The following is a 16,757-nucleotide window of genomic DNA, read 5'->3' as shown; positions in this document are numbered from 1 at the left end:
TTAGTGACTCATCCTGTATGTTACATTGGTTATCCAGCGACTCGCTTTGTTTCCTCGACGCTGCTACAATCATAAGTTCCCGACTAGACTACCATGACAATGTACGGTACATTATTGAATTCGACATTGCCGCACTAGTCGGCATTTTATAAATATAAAAGAGGAGAGGAAACATAACGCACTGCTGGACAACCATCAAAGCTAGACAATAATAACTGATATCTTGTCATCATTTGTTCTTTTAACAACCAGCTATATTTTTTAAAATTAAATGTCAACAATAAAAAAGCTTGGTCTCGGTAGAGTAAAAGGGCCTTCAGCGCAAATTATCCTCTGGATACGAGCAGCTGTTTGCTATTGCTGCCAGCTTAAGCTATCTATCACTACTGGTTAGCGGTATGAGGCGAGAGCATCCTTGGGTTGCCAGTACTGACCGAGAAAAAGGAAATATCTGTCGTCTCACCATCCCTATAGACGCGAACGCTATGATTTTTTTTCTCTCTACTTCTCGCATTCCGTTTAGCCAAACCGTCTTGTTTTCATAGAAGCACAAACAGAAAAAGACTATATGTCGACTATAGCACCGACTATCATACTAAACCTTGTCAAGATCTGTCAGAGAATTTAAACCATCGATACTAATTCACAGGATTCATATTTATAATGGTGATCACTGCCGAAATGTACAGGAGACCAGGCGGTCGATAAGGGAGATGGTAGGATTTTTTTTTAAATTGCTATAACACAGAATGTTCCAGGAAATACAGGAGAGTCGATCACCCTATTCATGGGTGTGGAAACCTGGCTTTGTGCAGTGATTAACACACTTGCATGGGGGATGCCAGCTTTAAGAGCCGCACCATGTCTTCGGACTGAACAGCAGAACAACATTAAAAGACACTAATCTCGAGTGGTAGGGGCTTTTAGAATGTACGACTTTCAGTCTGTAGCTATACATGTAGAACTCTCAGACTGACCAGTTACAACAGCTAGTAGTCATAGATGTAATAGAAGGAAAAACAATAACTGGACACGACTGGTGCGAAAATACACCTGGCAACAACATCTAGCATGTCAGAGCTGTAATCCGAGACGTCTGTCTACTTGGTAACGTCAGGAGTCGCTAACCATTGACAAAGTGTTAACTGGGATTGCCTTACCTCTTAAATTCCTGTATAGCTTCTCACATCATGGCCAGGATAGTAACACTCGTGAATTTCAAGAAGAAGCGTTTCTTGCCCAGGTGCCTAGTGTGCTTAAGTGTAGCTGAAAAAAAGAAAAATCACTTTTAAATACAGGTCAGATCTGTTACAAGTTTTAAAACGTACGAGTTAGTCACGTTGGCGTGCTAGTTGAAGGAATTTGTTAACTTTCTTTTATAAACAGTAATCTTTTCTCTTATGGTGACATTCTATACTTGTCTGAATGTCAATGTTAAGACACTGGTCTTACATTCGGAAGGCCCGGAGTTCAAAATCTCATCTGGTCATTCAGATTTAAGTTTCCCATGGCTTCATAAATTGCTGAAGGCAAATGCTGTGATGGTTCCTTAGATAGGGGCACGTCAGATTTTCTTCCAAAATCCAAGTCTTTCCGTTGTTTATAGTGATTTGGTCGTGTATGGGATGTTGGACCCTAAGCTTCCTTATTCCTGACTGCTGATGTTCTTTACTTTACAAAATGCTGTATACAGTATGAGGAAATCCTTGTTTTATAAGCAGATAATAGCTGTTCTCCAGAAAGCGATCTAATGATCAAACGCTAAAAGAGACACTCGGTATAGTGAGACTAAGCCCTTGCCAATAACAAACTTTCCCACAGTGGCTGTTAGTAACCAAGTATGCAGATTAAGAAAGACGAGATCCAAACCTAGGTAACCTTTGGAGACAGAAGACATATTTTAAAATATGAGTGAGAACATTGGCAAGCGGAGAAGGCAAGCCATTGGAACACTTTCCATTAATCAACGTTACTGGAACTGCTTCATCTCTTAAGAAGTTCGGTGAGGAACCTACCCTGATGGGAATATACCAGTGAAACGTCCCCTTTGAAAAATTATACATGATTGTGCTTAAACTGACACACAATATTTTTAGCGCAACGCAATCTGACTTTCAATAATCCCTACAAAAGCATGGCCCTGACTAACATTAACCTATACCTTTCACAAATCACCTACCTCACCAAAAATCTTCGTTACTCAAACTACTGCAATACAGCGAGCGCCACTGCTGCCAGCTAAATAAAATTTTCAAACTACGGAAGTCACTAACTACTGATAGGTCCAGTTAGCAAATGAAAGATGTTAATAGAGAACAAACAATGTATTTACCTTAATAGTCATAATATATATATCAATTCATGACATCCAGTCTTACAAATTACAAAACTCCGCCATATCTCTCCCCCCACATCCACCACTGCTGGCGGCTCACCTCCAACTGCGCAACGCTACACGCTGTTAGCATCCAGCTGCCACTGCCCAACTCTACAATGGCAAACAATGCAAACCAGCCACAGACTGCACACGGCTCAGCCAGTGATTTTTATACAGAGCGCTACGTGGCGGCGGCGTTACCAATAAAAAAAACCTAAACAGCCTACTTACATCTGACTGTCTTGCTCGCCTCCTCTAGCTAGATGGTGGTACACGCTCGGTACAAAGCCTCCGTTACTCTACTGTCCGTTTTGGAAGCAGCCAATCAGAACTCTCCATTCAAAGCAACTTCCTCTGCCCCTTGTAGGACGTAAAACCGCTCGCCAGCCTACACAGCGCTTGCAGAACCTTCGAGGTATTTCTCGAGAGATTCAAGTAGATGCATGCTCACACCTGTGGCTTCGACATCTGTTCACGGTCTCACTTTGGCGCGAAACGGCCAACAGCTACGTGATCACCGAAGTATAACAGTAACCTCGCCCTGGCCCGGCTTCTCTGGGGCGGCTCTTACAGTCAGCCTCAGTGGGTGAGGGGGGGGGGGGGGCTCTTTCCCACAGCCCTTAGAAATGATCTCTGCCAGCGAAAAGTTTAATTTTCCCAGAAGAGTTCAGAAAAACAGATACACTGCAAAAACAACAATGTAAATTGTGTCGCACATTAGTAGCATCGTGATATAATCGTGTAGCTGTCACATATACTAACCACTGTGTCATCTGGTATCTCACAGAAAGTACTTTAAATCCAGAATGTATTTTCAAGTAAACCAAAATGTTGCATTACAATCTCATTAGCAGTACTGGTAAATGTTCTAAGTATGTGAGCCTTATAGACATTACGTAATCGTGCAACTAACAAGCAAGAATGTACACACACAATAACACTGTGTCACATAGTCATCGTAATAATATCATAACACCTCAGTCAACTCTCAAAATCGTCGTAGCTTCCTCCAATAATTTCAAAACCTAAAAAAAATTCTCTGCTCATGTCAAAAGTGACATCTACCTCAAACGTACTTTAAAAATCATGATCCCATACCAAATACGTCATTCAAAGCACTCATAGTATCACAATGGTTCCGAAAAAACATGAACATTTCACAAAGTACAGACAAAATACAATTTCATAAGTGTGAAGTTATCAAACTGTGTAATTTTGTAAATATGTGTCACTGATGTAGTAAAAAAAAGTTTATCTCTGAGTTAAATGATCATATAGCTGTGTAATTTATGTGTTAGAGGAATATGGTACCGATGTGTAAAGTTGTATAAGCAAATACCATATTAGCTAGGGACCCTTGTGCTTGACAAACACATGGTACACAAAGTAAGCGTGTACCCCCCCCCCCCCCCCCTGAGGATTAATGTAATTATACCCTCAGGTGTTACAGATTACAGCAATGGAATGAAATGTATCACGGAAAACCTTTGTGTCATTGTACTTCAAATATCTTTAAAAATAAATGTTTTAAGTACAAAATTAATCACTCAAATACGTGTACTGTAGCGCTAAACTGTGCGTCTTGCTGTAAGACAATCTCTGTGGAAGTGTCGTAGTTATTGTCCTCCGAAAGCTAAGTTCTGCAGAAGTCAATGTACTTACCTCATGATAAACAAAAGTGAAATGCTTTGTGTATAGGTATCGTAGTTAGTACCCTTATTGCCGTGATGAAGTAAGTACTGTGCTGTAACGTATTGTTGTGCTATGGTAAAGGCTGCCTCATTGTAGCTATACCACAAAGTTACTACTAAAACATGTTTTCCTTTCCAGAAGAATTCAGAAAAACAGATACACTGCAAAAACAACAATGTAAATTGTGTCACACATTAGTAGCGTCGTGATATAATCGTGTAGCTGTCACATATACTAACCACTGTGTCATCTGGTATCTCACAGAAAGTACTTTAAATCCAGAATGTATTTTCAAGTAAACCATAATGTTGCATTACAATCTCATTAGAAGTACTGGTAAATGTTCTAAGTATGTGAGCCTTATATACGTTACGTAATCGTGCAACTAACAAGCAAGAATGTACACACACAATAACACTGTGTCGTCTGTTCACAATAACAATGCATTCGTAATTTCTGTTTAAATATGTTATCTTGGTTCTTGACTGGATATTTAACTTCAAACATTGTTGCATGTTAACAATTTCCTAAGTCTGGCAAAGCATACTAGTAATGTAAAGTGAAAAGTTATATGGCAAAGACAAAAAGGCAGATTATCTCTCAAGAAACGGTTTTACATGTGAAATGTAGTACAATCCTTTACTCTTCCTAGTGCACAGAGTTAACTTGAACGCAATTATCATGCGGTATACGTCGGTAAAAAATACTGGAATTTTTCTGAAGGTTAGCGTCTATTTTATTTTTCTCTGAGCCAGCCGGCGCACGCGGCTGCCTGCGGTGCGAGTCATTGTCTGTCTCTTTGTTGGCGCGCGCCGTTATTGGGATTAGGAGACATAACTTCTACAAATTCACCTTGACGAGAAGGCCCTGCCCTGTTTGAAGCTCGCCAGTTCTGATGGAATTCAGGTCTGTCCTTTTGTCGGTAGTTTACATAGTTGCTTGTTTGTCTGTCATGTGGTGGAGAATTTCTCCCTGAATCGTAACTGCGCGCTGGACCGTTGCGTCTGAAGTTATTCTGTCTCCCTTGATAATAATTGTTTTTGTTCCCATATTGTCTGTTTCTATGTTTATTTCTGTCATATTCATTACTACGGAAATGCGATCTTTCTCTGTAACTATTATTACTCTGCCAGAGGTTGTCATATGGGTGGTGTCTGTTTTGGTCACGATTTGCGTTGTACGAATAGCCTTGTCGTGTATTATTTCTGTCATCGCGGAATTGTGACATGTGTGACCTGTAATTGTTGTGCTCCTGTTTTCGCGTTCCGCAATTGTCAGTGTCAATTTCTAATTTTTGTAAGAGTCCCTGAAAAGCATCAATGTCATCTTTGCAACGTCCTGCCAAAATAATATGCCGTAAATGTTCAGGTAATTTGATTAAGCAAATGCGGATGAGTTCTGAGGGGCTGTATCGGTTTGAAAGATACTGATTCTTATGTAACATGTCTTCAAAATATTTGACAAGACAATTCAGATTGTTCGAAATGTTTCATCATAATGATGCTATGTTTTACTCGGTCTTGTGTAGCTTGAGACAATCGTGAATGACCGATCGCATTCTTACAGCTGGTTCATTCTCTAAGTAGCCACACACAAATTCTAATCTGTGCTCCAATGACCAGTTAGGAGGGAAACAATGAGAGAGTTGATGGAGCCACGCTTGTGGATGAATGTCGTTTCCAGAATTCTTAAATGTTTTGAATTTACGTGTAGTAAAAGAAGCTTATAGTCAAAATCATCATGTCGGCGAGTCGCATGTCGGTCATTGTTACATCGTTTCGGCGGTTCCATCTCAAAATTCAATGCGCCTTGCCAATTTCTTTCATAATTTCCGAAGTGTCCTGTGTTATTATTTTGTGGTTGTTCTGTATTTCTATGTCCCTCTTCCCGTATTGTAGCGCGAGTGTCCTCTGAAATATGTAATTCTTGTATTACTTGAGCCAACTGATCTTGTACTTGCCGCATTTCTCTTTTGTACTGTGTGTTGATTTGATTTTGATTCTGTTTGAATTTTCTAATTTGTTCATACTCTTCAGTGTCATTGAAGGCTACAGGTTTTGTGTCATTCAGATTATCATCTACTTTTGTAGTTAAGTTAGTGAATTGATCTGAAAGTTCGGCTAATTTATCCGATAGTGAAATTATTTCCTCTGTGTGTTTTTCTGAACCAAGTTTCAGAGTGTCCATTTGTGTTGAAATCATATCTACTGTGTCCTTTAAGTTTTCCTGAGTTTTTGCAGGTTGCGTAACTGAATCGGTAGATGCAACTGAGTCAATTTTAGCTTGCAAGGTCTTATGATTTTCATGAAAAATAGTTTGCAGTTCTTTTATGGCTGCTTCGTGATTCTGTAATGTATTTTCATGCCGCGAAAAAATAGGTTGAAAATGCTCACAAATTTGTGTTTTTACGTCATTACAGACTTTTTGACATTTCGATTCGATTTTATGTAACTCATTAGTTAAATCTTCACGTGTTTGTTCAATTGTGGTGTCTAACTTTTTAAGATTTTGTCCCATTGTGTTTAACTTTTGAAGCTTTTGTCCCATTTGTTGCATTAATTATAATAACAATGCACTGGTGTCTGAAACATGTTCCTCAGTGCTATTCGGCAATGCATTTGAACCGGCAATATTCGCAGTTTGAAAAACATAAAATGTGTCTTGACTTATTTGAGAAAACGGTGAGGACGCAAAACTTGAATCTACAGTATTTCCTAGATTGTGTCCTGTCATTTCGGATTCCTGACGCGAGCTGTGGCCGACCGATCGATCGATAATGCTTCCCTGTTCACTAATTGTTTCACTGCCTACACCATTATTGTGGTGCAGCCCGCTCCATTTCCCTATGCACAATTACCAAATTACTACTTTGAACATTAGTTAATTTATTACATGGGGGCGCTAACACACTGCTTTCGTCTTCACTGTCATTTCTCAGCTTACTTTGGAGCCTAGTATTACGTTTTTCACACGCCATTATTGTCACAATATTTCACACGACAACACAGAAAAACACAATTTGAAGAGCAAACATAAGAGAACACATTAACATAGCAAATAATATCTAGTGAATTGCAAGCGCAGCTAAGAAATACTTGGTGCAAATCTACATGCATGCCACAACTGTTTTACTGTACAAAAATGAAAGACTACAACTACAAAGGAGATTCTCTCTACAATTACGCGCTAGCAATAAACAAAAGCTACACTAATTACACAAACTACAAGAAAAAAATCAGAAGATTACAGTGAGGTATCCTCGGCTAGGGATTGACATATGAAACGTCGCCTTAGAACAATTGTGCAAGACTTTGCTTAAAGTGACACACAATATTTTTAGCGCAACGTTATCTGACTTCCAATAATCCCTACAAAAGCATGGCCCTGACTAACATTAACCTATACCTTTCACAAATCACCTACCTCACCAAAAATCTTCGTTACTCGAACTACTGCAATACAGCGAGCGCCACTACTGCCAGCTAACTAAAAGATTCAAACTACGGAAGTCACTAACCACTGATAGGCACAGTTAGCAAATGAAAGATTTTGATAGAGAACAAACAATGTATTTACCTTAATAGTCATAATACATATATCAGTTCATGACATCCATTCTTACAAATTTCAAAACTCCGCCATCTCTCTCCCCACGTCCACCACTGTTGGCGGCTCACCTCCAACTGCGCAACGCTACGTGCTGTTAGTATCCAGCTGCCGCTGCCCAACACTACAATGACAGACAACAATGCAAACCAGCCACAGACTGCACACGACACAGCCAGTGATTTTCATACAGAGCGCTACGTGGCGGCGGCGTTACCAATAAAAAAACCTAAACAGCCTACTTACACTAGTTACATGTGGACCAAGTGCTGTATGGTACAGCTGGAATGACACTACACTAGCCCGTTTGTATTTCCGTTTACACCGGATATACATACACACGTTAACAATATGTTAACGTAATACATAAATATGATGAGATTAAACGATGAGTAGACCGGGGAGGGGGGGAGGGAGAAGAGACTAAACAATGTTTCTGTTCAAGAACTAAATAAGACCAATTGCTGACTGTATTAGATGGCGGTAGGTGGCGAACTCAGTTGTATAAACATAGCCCATGTGGGCTAGAAAGATCCATGTAAGCGTCCCTCTCTCCTCCCCCCTCCCCCCCCCCCCCCCCCCCCCGTTGCCCGCCACCCTCTTACGAACTCCTCCACAAGTAATAAGAATGCACAAAATACGAGAAAGACACAAGTGCAGCTTTCTAATGTTAAGTACTACCCGATTCGATCGATGTTTCTACTATGCATGCTGGATAGGTTCCTTTTATCAAAAGTATGAACAAAAAGGAATAAGAATAAAAGTGAAATGTATAACGCAAATTTGGCTCCATATGTCGGAATTTGAAACCCGCCATTTTCGAGCGTGTTATCTCGATAAGTGCATGAAATAATAAAGGATGAGCCACTTCCGACACGACGGAATTTAATTCTCCGCTTTTATTAATTAATTTCGTGACACAATATTTTCACTGGAATTGCTATTTATTGGCGATAGATACTCTGTCGTCTCATACCGACCAAATACGTACACAGGGTACGTCTGCAGCGCACATGGCTTATAGCAAGCTTTTGTCGCAAACAATAGAGGAGATAGCGCATGACGACATTACATTGATACCAACATCGCCATCAGCTGAATGGTGGATACTGGTTGCAGGTGCCAGTGCAGTAAACGTTAGTTTTTCTCTAACGTAGTATTTCACTCAAAGTTTTTTATTGTAGGATGGCCAAGTCACGTGAAGCGTCGGATTACATGAAATTTTGTGTGGAAGTAATAGTATTTCGCCCCACAAGTAAGGTTAAAAATCTGGCGAACAGCGTAATCGACATCAATTGAATGGACTAATACGATACGTAGGGTGACGTTTATTGTACTATATGAAAAAAAACTAAATTAATTACAAACTACCTACCGTATGCACACACTTTATTCAACATGTAAACGTCATTGCAGATATTCAAATTTAGGTTATGACATGTTCGATATGCCTGCCATCATTGGCGATGGTGTGACGCAGACGAATAGCGAAATTCTGCATGACCCACTGAAGTGTCGGAATATCGATGCGGTCGACGACCTCCAGAATGGCTGTTTTCAGCTCAGTAATGGTTTGAGTGTTATTGCTGTACGACTTGTCTTTAGTATAGCCTCACAGAAAGGAATCTCTTGTGTTCAGATCCGGAGAATTTGTCGGCCAATGAAGGCCCATGTCAGTTGCCTCTGGGTTCCCCGGAGTCAGAGTGCGGTCCCCAAAGTGCTCCGTCAGGACATCAAACACTTTATTGACCGATTGGGCTCGAGCTCTGTCTTGCATGAACCAAATCTTGTCGAAATCAAGGTCACGTTGGATAATGCGGATAAAATCATCTTTCAAAACCGTGAGGTTGATCAGTGAACCACCAAGGCATATCGCACCGATTTCTCCGCGTGTGGACATTGAACACCACACGGTCACCCCAGAGGTGAAGAGACTTCTCGATCGCGAAAGGCGGATTCTGAGTCCCCTAAATGCGCCAATATTGCTTATTGACGAACCCATCCAAATGAAAGTGAGCTTTGCCGCTAAACCAAACCATACTAATTCCCATCATGCCCTGCGGCCAATCGTGCGCTTTGAACGTCCTAACGCAAACCGTTCAGGTGTTATAACGATTTTATTTCATATAGTTCAATAATTGTCACCCTGTAGGTACCGAACAAGTGCGATTGGTCTTTCATTTAACACTGAAGGCCCGTGGAAATAGACATTCCCTCAAAATTGTTGAAATCCTTAGAAGACAAAACCATTCCATCAGATGTGCAAGATATAAGAGGAAAAAATATCTTCAGACTTGAAGAAGAACGCAAGTCCAGTTTCGAACTAGCTACATGCTGAGAGGTGTGAAAATTATCGAACTGTCAGTTTAACAAGTCTCTTGAAAGACATCATGTTTACGCCACTGACTGTTAAACTTTTTATTTCCACTATTGCAATTTCGGCCTTAGACCATTATCAAGTGCGGATGTTTTGGCTTTAAGCTATGTCTGCTTTATACAAGCTGACACATTTATATGTCGTTGTCATTTGCTGTTGTATACAATCGTAACACTGCTAAGTGTAATGTAATGTATATAACAGCAAATGAGAACGACATATAAATGTGTCAGCTTGTATAAAGTAGACATGGCTTAAAGCGCTTGATAATGGTCTAAGACTGAAACTGCAATAGTGCAATAAAAAGGTTTAACAGGCACTGGCGTAAACATGATGTCTTTCAAGAAATTTCACATGACTGTGAATCCCAATTATGAGAAGTTCATGAGAAGTTCATTAGTTTAACAAGTCATGGTTACAGTAAATAAGACACAAATTATTTACAAATGAACGGAAAAACGGGAAAGATCCGACCTCGTGGAAGAATAGCTTGAGTTCCGGTGGAATTTAGATAAAAGCAAGGCAATGCTAACCCTACGACTTTTCTCGGAAAAAAAGTGGAAGAAAGAAAAACCTACATTTGTAGCATTTGTAGATGTAGAGTTAACTTTTGACAGTGTTGAATAGAACACACCCTTTGAAATTCAAAAGGCAGCAGGAATAAAAAACATGGAACGAAATGTTTCTACAATATCCACAAAAACCAGACTGCTTTTACAAGAGTCAAAGAAAGTGAAAGGGAAGCAGTGGTTGAGAAGGGAGTGAGGAAGGGTTGTAATCTACCCCCAATGTTAGTTAATGTGGCGGTGGTAAGTTCCTATGGGACAAACTGCTGAGGTCATCGGTCCCTAGGCTTACATACTACTTAATCTAACTTAAATTAACTTTCGCCAAGGACAACACATACACCCATGCCCAAGGGAGGACTCGAAGCTCTGATGGGAGGAGCCGCGCGAACCGTGGTAAGGCGCCTGAGACCGCACGGCTACCCCTCGCGGCTCTAGTTAATTTGTACATACAGCAAGGTGTGGAGGGAACCAAGGACAAACTAGGAAATGGAATTAAAGTTCAAGAAGAGGAAATTAAAACTATGAAATTTGCCGACTACATTGTAATTCTGTCAGAGCCACCAAAGGACTTGGAAGAAAAGTTAAAAGGAATGGACAGTGTTTCGTAAAGAGTTATACGAGGGACGTTGAAAAGGTAATGGAACAATAGCGGTTGAAAAAATGCGGAATTTGTTGTGGAACATCGCGGAAATTTCCCGCTTCAGCCCGTATAGTTTCATGAAATTTCGGTAGGTCAATTGACTGGAATACACTCTTTCAAATTCTGAAGGAGCCAGGAGTAAAATACAGGGAGTGAAAGGCTATTTACAATTTGTAAAGAAACCAGATGGCAGTTATAAGAGTCGAGGGGCATGAAAGGGAAGCAGTGGTTGGGAAGGGAGTGAGACAGGGTTGGAGCCTGTCCCCGATGTTATTCAATCTGTATATTGAGCAAGTAGTAAAGGAAACAAAACAAAAATTCGGAGTAGGTATTAAAATCCATGGAGAAGAAATAAAAACTATGAGGTTCGCCGATGACATTGTAATTCTGTCAGAGACAGCAAAGGACTTGGAAGAGCAGTTGAACGGAATGGACAGTGCCATGAAAGGAGGGTATAAGATGAACATCAACAAAAGCAAAACGAGGATAAGGGAATGTAGTCGAATTAAGTTAGGTGATGCTGACGGAATTAGATTAGGAAATGAGACACTTAAAGTAGTAAAGGAGTTTTGCAATTTGGGGAGCAAAATACACTCCTGGAAACTGAAATAAGAACAACGTGAATTCATTGTCCCAGGAAGGGGAAACTTTATTGACACATTCCTGGGGTCAGATACATCACATGATCACACTGACAGAACCACAGGCACATAGACACAGGAAACAGAGCATGCACAATGTCGGCACTAGTACAGTGTATATCCACCTTTCGCAGCAATGCAGGCTGCTATTCTCCCATGGAGACGATCGTAGAGGTGCTGGATGTAGTCCTGTGGAACGGCTTGCCATGCCATTTCCACCTGGCGCCTCAGATGGACCAGCGTTCGTGCTGGACGTGCAGACCGCGTGAGACGACGCTTCATCCAGTCCCAAACATGCTCAATGGGGGACAGATCCGGAGATCTTGCTGGCCAGGGTAGTTGACTTACACCTTCTAGAGCACGTTGGGTGGCACGGGATACATGCGGACGTGCATTGTCCTGTTGGAACAGCAAGTTCCCTTGCCGGTCTAGGAATGGTAGAACGATGGGTTCGATGACGGTGTATTCAGTGTCCCCTCGACGATCACCAGAGGTGTACGGCCAGTGTAGGAGATCGCTCCCCACACCATGATGCCGGGTGTTGGCCCTGTGTGCCTCGGTCGTATGCAGTCCTGATTGTGGCGCTCACCTGCACGGCGCCAAACACGCATACGACCATCAGTGGCACCAAGGCAGAAGCGACTCTCATCGCTGAAGACGACACGTCTCCATTCGTCCCTCCATTCACGCCTGTCGCGACACCACTGGAGGTGGGCTGCACGATGTTGGGGCGTGAGTGGAAGACGGCCTAACGGTGTGCGGGACCGTAGCCCAGCTTCATGGAGACGGTTGCGAATGGTCCTCACCGATACCCCAGGAGCAACAGTGTCCCTAATTTGCTGGGAAGTGGCGGTGCGGTCCCCTACGGCACTGCGTAGGATCCTACGGTCTTGGCGTGCATCCGTGCGTCGCTGCGGTCCGGTCCCAGGTCGACGGGCACGTGCACCTTCCGCCGACCACTGGCGACAACATCGATGTACTGTGGAGACCTCACGCCCCACGTGTTGAGCAATTCGGCGGTACGTCCACCCGGCCTCCCGCATGCCCACTATACGCCCTCGCTCAAAGTCCGTCAACTGCACATACGGTTCACGTCCACGCTGTCGCGGCATGCTACCAGTGTTAAAGACTGCGATGGAGCTCCGTATGCCACGGCCAACTGGCTGACACTGACTGCGGCGGTGCACAAATGCTGCGCAGCTAGCGCCATTCGACGGCCAACACCGCGGTTCCTGGTGTGCACGCTGTGCCGTGCGTGTGATCATTGCTTGTACAGCCCTCTCGCAGTGTCCGGAGCAAGTATGGTGGGTCTGACACACCGGTGTCAATGTGTTCTTTTTTCCATTTCCAGGAGTGTATTTACAAAGTTCGCCAGATATCACTTGTTAATGCACTATCACATCAAACTAGACAGGTCGTGGGACAATCAAACAACCAGAAAATTCCTAATGTCTGACAGCTCTTCGTTTGACTTAAGGTTAGAAACAAGTATCTTACTTCTTCATTTACATTTATTTCACTAATTTTTGGTCCAAACACAGTGTATATTTATGGCATGTCTGTCTACCTTGTTTGAATGTATTCCTATAAAGCTTTTATGCATGCTTTAATGTTCAACACATGCAAATAAGTAGTATAGCAGCGGCAGTTGGAATACAGCTTACAGCGTTGCCAGATTTCCCCCTTCCCATATGATGACATCCATGACATCAAGTACAGTTGCCAAATCTCCCCTCGCAGCTCTGACATAGGTCAATTGCCCTACGTATAATATGGTGGGAAATTCATAAATTAGAAGGAGAGTCAAAAATTGGTGGTAAATTCAAAATAGTCAAATTGTAACAGAGCACTTTCCCCCACTCCTATGACATCACGATTTAGAGCACAATTGTCCTATGCATAAATTAGTGGGAAATACAACATGGTGCATTCTTCTAATGGTTGGAAGTCCATATGTCTGACCTGGAACTTGAGCCATATGACCTTAAAATTCAAAATGGCTGATTTGGTAATGTAGAGAACAGCCTCTATGATGTCAGAATTCATGATGGCAGTCCCAGATGGCAGACATGGAAGTATGTACACGGGCTGAATGGTCGTATGTTGTGTTCCAAAAATGAACAGCATAGAGACAGAAGTGATGACACTTTCTACAATACCTGACCATCATTTTGCAGGACAATGCTCAAGCACGTACAGTGCAGCCTGCTACTGATTTGTTTGCCTGATGCGGCTGCCAAGTGCTATACCACCTTCTGCACTCCCCTGACTCAAGCCCTCGTAAAGTTCAACTCGATTTCTAGCCTGAAGGAAACACTTCACGGCATTCGATTCAGAACTGCTACAAAGGAGCGGTAGGGAAACTCAAGGACGAAATTTGTGTACTGGTTGCACCCTAACTAGTCGTGAAACTGTCACAGGTAAAAGTATGTGATAACAGAAGCAGAGACGTTCCGCTAAACATGGGTCTGCAAACGAGCCGTTTTCGAAATGCTTCCAGCAATGACTTGTTGGTTGGTTGGTTGTTTGGGGAAGGAGACCAGGCAGCGTGGTCATCGGTCTCATCGGATTAGGGACGGATGGAGAAGGAAGTCGGCCGTGCCCTTTCAGTGGAACCATCGTGGCATTTGCCTGGAGCGATTTAGGGAAATTACGGAAAACCGAAATCAGGATGGCCGGACGCGGAGTTGAACCGTCGTCCTCCCGAATGCGAGTCCAGTGTCTAACTATTGCGCCACCTCGCTCGGTGCGCAATGACTTGCATCAAATACACGGACAAAGAAAAAGTCACAGCACCAAGAAGGAGTCGTGCGACGTAAACTAAAGTTGGTAGGAGTATTTCTACTCCTGAAAGACGATTTTTATTCACATTTCTCGCCAGTCGCACAAGATCGGCACTACTAGCGCCAGTATGAGGATGCAAATCGGTTTGCAATAAACACGCGCTGTAACGGTCGTGAGCATTACTTCGCTTTGCGACTGGCCGTGTGACTTGATGTTAGTGAAGGATGCTTCTAAGGCGACAAAGATACCATTATCAACACCTCAGCTGCCGCGCCGTGTAGCCTCGCGGTCTCAGGCGTCATATCACGGTCCGCACAGCTCCCCCGTCGGAGGGTCGAGTCCTCCCTCGGGCATGGGTGTGTGTATTGTCCTTAGCGTAAGTTAGTTTAAGTTAGATTAAGTAGTGTGTAAGCTTAGGGACCGATGACCTCAGCAGTTTGGTCCCACAGGAACTTACCACAAATTTCCAAAATTTCAACACGTCACAAAATCTGAACGAGGTTGTGTAATGGCTGCAAGAAGCTGGATGTTCCTTCTCCAACACTGCAGAAAAACATGGCAGCAGTGTAGCCAGTCTACATGACTGTTGCCAGCGGTGTTCACGAGAACGTACTATCGCAAGAAGATCGTGCTGCGGAAGGTCACGTGGCACTGCTGAGGAGGAAGACCATACTGTACAATGTATGCCTCTCGCATGTAGTGCATCTGCAATAGCAATTTAAGAAACAGTAAGCACCACGGTGACACAGCGAACTGTTACAAATTGATTACATCAAGGATAGGTCCGAGCCAGACGCTCTGTAGCGTGCATTCCATTGACTCCAAACCACCGCCATTTGCGATGTCACTGCTGTCAAGCGAGAGCTCATTGGAGGGCTGGGTGGAGGTCTGTTGTGTCTTCTGATGAAGGCCGGTTCTGCCTCGGAGCCAGTGATGGCCGCGTTTTGGTTAGAAGGAGTCTAGTTGAGTACCGGCAACCAAGCTGTCTGCGTGCTAGGCACATTAGCCCTTCACATGCATCTGAGGTTGGGAGTGCAAATTCGCGTGACAGCTGAACGACTCTCCTGGTTATCCCATGCACTCCGACTGCCAATTTGAACGACAGTCTGGTGATTCGACCTGTTGTTGTGCCAATATGAATAGTATGCCAGGAGGGGGATAACGGTCGCCTACATACTGTTGTTGTAACCTAAGATGCTCTACAGACTGTCACACTTTGCCTTGGTCTGCTCGATCATCAGACCTGTCTCCAATCGAGCACACATGGGACATCACTGGACGACAGCTTCAGCGTCATCCACAACCAGCATTAAACGTCCCTGTATTGACCGATTAAGTACAACAGGCATGGAACTCCATTCCACAAACGGACATCCGACACCAGTACAATACGAAGCATGCACGTTTGCGTGCTGACATTCAACATACTGGCGGTTACACCGGTTAGTAATGTACCAGCATTTCACATTTGTAAAGGCTTATTCCACGCATATACTTACCCGCAATTTAGCAATGTTAATGGCTTAAATACACTACTGGCCATTAAAATTGCTACACCAAGAAGAAATGCAGATGATAAACGGGTATTCACTGGACAAATATATAATACTAGAACTAATATATGATTACATTTTCACATAATTTGGGTGCATAGATCCTGAGAAATCAGTACCCGGAACAACCACCTCTGGCCATAATAACGGCCTTTATACGCCTGGGCATTGAGTCAAACAGAGCTTGGATGGCGTGTACATGTACAGCTGCCCATGCAGCTTCAACACGATACCACAGTTCATCAAGAGTAGTGACTGGCGTATTGTGACGAGCCAGTTGCTCGGCCACCATTAACAAGACGTTTTCAATTGGTGAGAGATCTGGAGAATGTGCTGGCCAGGGCAGCAGTCGAACATTTTTTGTATCCAGAAAGCAGAAAGGCCCGTACGGGCCGTACAGGACCTGCAACATGCGATCGTGCATTATCCTGCTGAAATATAGGCTTTCGCAGGGATCAAATGAAGGAGAGAGCCACAGGTCGTAACACATCTGAACTGTAACGTCCACCGTTCAAAGT

At 43.0% G+C, this 16,757-nt stretch overlaps 1 long non-coding RNA gene across 1 annotated transcript in view; it reads right to left on the bottom strand.

Moving 5' to 3' along the window:
* LOC126337093 (uncharacterized) overlaps positions 1 to 16,757 on the bottom strand; it is an 89,057-nt gene that overhangs the window by 24,607 nt on the left and 47,693 nt on the right. Inside the window, exon 2 of the long non-coding RNA XR_007565041.1 lies at positions 1,161 to 1,266. This is a non-coding gene — a long non-coding RNA (uncharacterized LOC126337093). The remainder of the gene's footprint in view (positions 1 to 1,160; positions 1,267 to 16,757) is intronic.

This window comes from Schistocerca gregaria, chromosome 1 (genome assembly GCF_023897955.1).
Source record: "Schistocerca gregaria isolate iqSchGreg1 chromosome 1, iqSchGreg1.2, whole genome shotgun sequence".
In the NCBI taxonomy this organism is placed as follows: domain Eukaryota; kingdom Metazoa; phylum Arthropoda; class Insecta; order Orthoptera; family Acrididae; genus Schistocerca; species Schistocerca gregaria.
Note: the sequence above shows the minus strand (reverse complement) of the source record. Positions and strands in the feature narration are given on the sequence as shown.